This window comes from Bos taurus, chromosome 14 (genome assembly GCF_002263795.3).
Source record: "Bos taurus isolate L1 Dominette 01449 registration number 42190680 breed Hereford chromosome 14, ARS-UCD2.0, whole genome shotgun sequence".
NCBI classification, from domain to species: Eukaryota; Metazoa; Chordata; class Mammalia; order Artiodactyla; family Bovidae; genus Bos; species Bos taurus.
Window position 1 is genome coordinate 69051567 of NC_037341.1, and position 3659 is coordinate 69055225.

Genomic DNA, 3659 nt, shown 5'->3' on the forward strand with positions numbered 1-3659 from the left:
GTCTCCAGCATTAGCAGCTGGAAGGCTGGTGACTGTTCTGCAAAGATGCCTCCCCTCACACCCACGACGCTGTCACTGCCCAGCAGTATCTATTTTTGGTGTAGGGGGAGAAAAAGCATTAATACATCAACCCAATGGACTGTAGCCTGCCAGGTTCCTCGGTCCATGGGATTTTCCAGGCAAGAATACTGGAGTGGCTTGCCATTTCCTTCTCCAGGGCATCTTCCCAACCCAGGGATTGAACCTGGGTCTCCTGCATTGCAGGCAGACTCTTTGCCGTCTGAGCCACCAGGGAATACCCTATTAATATATGGGAATCCAAAGAGGCCTTGCAATTCATGATGTGAACAGCTAGGACGACTATAGAACATCTTGCAACTTAACAGGTTGGCCTGGATCGTGTGTGAGAACAGAACCAGTTGTATTACCACCTCTAACTCATTTAGATCAGTGCTAGCAAGAAGGCAGGTTCCAAGCAGTCTTCAGTTACTTGGCAAAGTCAGCAGGGCTTTGTTTTCTTATTTTGGACACCTTTTCCCTAAAATACTTCCTTGGAATGCTAAGTAAATGTAATAATACACAGCAAGCCACTTTTACCATATTTAATAACTGTATTGTCTGAAGACTCTTGGCTATATTCCTTTATGAAACATCTGACGCTTGGCATGCTTTCCAAGACTGGGAAAGAGTTAGGGGACAAGTATTCACACCACTGTCAACACATATTAACAATTATAGAGATAATAAACAAGACTCTTTATTTTGGAAAAAAAATGAAAAAATATGTTTTTTTAATTGTTTTCTAATATGATTTGCATGAATTTTCCAAAGCCATGTATACATTCACCATGTACAACCACCTCCATTGCTTCGAGTCCATTGAAGTGCACCTGGTGTTGCTCCTGACATCCGGAGTTTTTCTTTTTTTTTTGGCCACGCTGTGTGGCTTGCAGGATTTCAGTTCCTCCAACAGGGCTTGAACTTGGGCCACGACAGTGAAGTCTGGAATGTTAACCACTAGGCCACCAGGGACGTCCCTGGAGATTTTTAGTAGTGTGCTTTCATTTTCCAGGTTATCACACAGCCATCCACATATGCCTATATGGCATTTCTCACTGTAGACATTGAACTTGACTTTCTCTAAAGCCAGAAAGACAACACAACTGAAGTCAGAAGTTCCAAAGAAGAGTTGATACGCTGTAAGTGAATTTCTCAAAATACCTACCTCTGGATGATCTACACATGATATCTACACATTAAAATGGGGGTGGGAGTGGAGGAAGAAGGAAATAAGCTTCATTTTTTCTAATATTCATATAAACAAAACACAAAATTAGAAACCTTCCTCTTTTATCTTTCATAGTCCTTCATGCAAATCTACATGCTAAGTCTTTCAACTACTGATGGTATACCTCAGATTTCATCTTTTCTAAAGAAAAATCAAATTATTAAGTGTATTAAACTGTATGCCAATTATGCATAACTCCCCCTGGAACCATACTGCAAGGGTAATTTCAGTATCAAGTGGTTTATTCCTGTCTTTCTGCTGGAGGTCAGTTCTGAGTAGAAATCACCCAGCAAGGTAAACAGGAGAAAAACAAAATAAAATATCAATATACTGAGTGGGATGTCATACTATACGACAAGATTCTGATAGTTAAAATAACAACCAGGGAAGCCTGACAGGTAAGGGGAATGCTGCCTTGCTGGGAATATTCAAGATTTGCCTGGTGGTGGAGATCAGCCCTGGGTGTTCTTTGGAAGAAATGACGCTAAAGCTGAAACTCCAGTACTTTGGCCACCTCATGCGAAGAGTTGACTCACTGGAAAAGACTCTGATGCTGGGAGGGATTGGGGGCAGGAGGAGAAGGGGAAGACAGAGGATGAGATGGCTGGATGGCATCACCAACTCGATGGACATGAATTTGAGTGAACTCCGGGAGTTGGTGATGGACAGGGAGGCCTGGCGGGCTGCGATTCATGGGATCGCAAAGAGTCGGACACGACTGAGCGACTGAACTGAACTGAAACATTAGTGACATGCTGATAAGTGCCTGACAACTAGCTCTAGCAAGAAAAGTATTTTGTACCATTTGCAATATCCTGGTGTAAATACACCCAGGAAGCCTAATTTCAAGCTACCCAAGTGACATCACGAATGGGAAGTTAGGAAGAGGTTCACAACAATAGACCACTGTAAACTATTGCAGATACAACAGATGTAAATAACCTCAAACATAAATTATAATAAAATATAGGATAATAACCAGACCGTGGTGAATTTTGACTATTGTTTTTGTTTTTTAATATAATTAACTGTAAGTCTACATAATTTAATTTTTTCACAGTGGCTGCATTTAACAACTGGCTCCCAAAAGTCATGAATATTTAAAGGTTGGCTCTACATTTGCGCCATCATATGTTGTCTGTTCAGAATATCTATCAGAATATCTTTTTTTTTTAACTGTAATTTTTTTATTGGAAAACAAATATAAAAAAATTACAATTAAAAAAATATCTTTAATAGATATTCTGAACAGACAACAAAAAACCCAACTAAATGAAGCTACTAATTCATTTCGATCATAGTATCTCCAGAGTTTCCAAGGTTGCCAACCTCTTTGCAATTCCCCTTCAGAAATACTCAAAAGTTCAGGTTTCAGTGTGCATACGTAGTATTTACAGGACAGACAATACCTTGCAGGTGTATCACACATCATACTTTTCCGAGCAGTGTCTTTAAGACACTGTGGCACATTCTAGCCCTGCATAATGAATTTAAATCAGTGGGGAGCACTACTTTAGTGCGTAGTGGGTAAAAAGAGTCCTGGAGCTGTTTGTGCTTAGACAGCGGCGGGGAAGTCGAGCTGATCACGCAAGGAGGCCGGGAGGCTGATCCGGGGCCCTACGATTCCCAGTTATCGCCGGAAAAATGCACACGTCGGCAAGCCAGTGTACAGCAGCACCAACCTTTCTTCCCTCTCTCTTGTTTTCTAACTAGCGATTTTACTAAAATTCAGTTTTTTATGATTGGCGATACTCTCAAGATCCCCTCCGAGAAGCTAAAATTATTAATAACTAAAACATTCAAATGTGCGCTTAAACTAACAGAAAACCTTTGTAGAGATGCAAACATACCTGTAACTAGACACTTGTGTGCAAGCTCTACATAGATCTCACTGCCAAAGGAACCACCAGCAGTAGTCGTGGCCGAGTGGTTAAGGCGATGGACTAGAAATCCATTGGGGTCTCCCCGCGCAGGTTCGAATCCTGCCGACTACGGAAAATCAACATTTTGACACAGGTGCTTATTTCTCTTTTCCAGGCTTCTCCGCAGACCATTTAAATAATTTATGAACGGCTGGGATACGACTGAGACCCCAAGGGGGCTAGACGAGGAGGAGATGACAGAGCTAGGGAGTCGGGCGATTGTGGTTACAACCTGAGTCCAGGAGGAGAGGGAGACGGGACAAAACACTTCAAACAATCGGGAACAGGAAAGCCAGTAGCGCAGAAACGGACAACGCCGACCTCCCGCCCCGCAGCCGGAACTTTCGCCCGCCTGGGGGCCTCGCGACCCCACCGCGTCTTTTCGCGCGAGCTCGTCAGCAACCAAGCCTCGCGAGGCTCGGAAACGGGGCGCGCATGCGCGGGGCGAC

The 3659-nt window shown here is 43.1% G+C and overlaps 1 long non-coding RNA gene and 1 other non-coding gene across 2 annotated transcripts; one reads left to right on the plus strand and one right to left on the minus strand.

Annotated features, from left to right (window-relative positions):
- Positions 1-741: 741 nt before the first annotated feature.
- Positions 742-3601, minus strand: LOC100335729 (uncharacterized). Its single transcript, XR_237411.5, has 2 exons — positions 3139-3601; positions 742-1140 (listed from the first exon to the last, which is right to left on the minus strand). It is a non-coding gene; the product is annotated as an uncharacterized lncRNA (long non-coding RNA).
- On the plus strand, positions 3201-3282 carry TRNAS-AGA (transfer RNA serine (anticodon AGA)). The gene has a single exon. It is a non-coding gene; the product is annotated as a tRNA-Ser (tRNA).
- Positions 3602-3659: the final 58 nt, after the last annotated feature.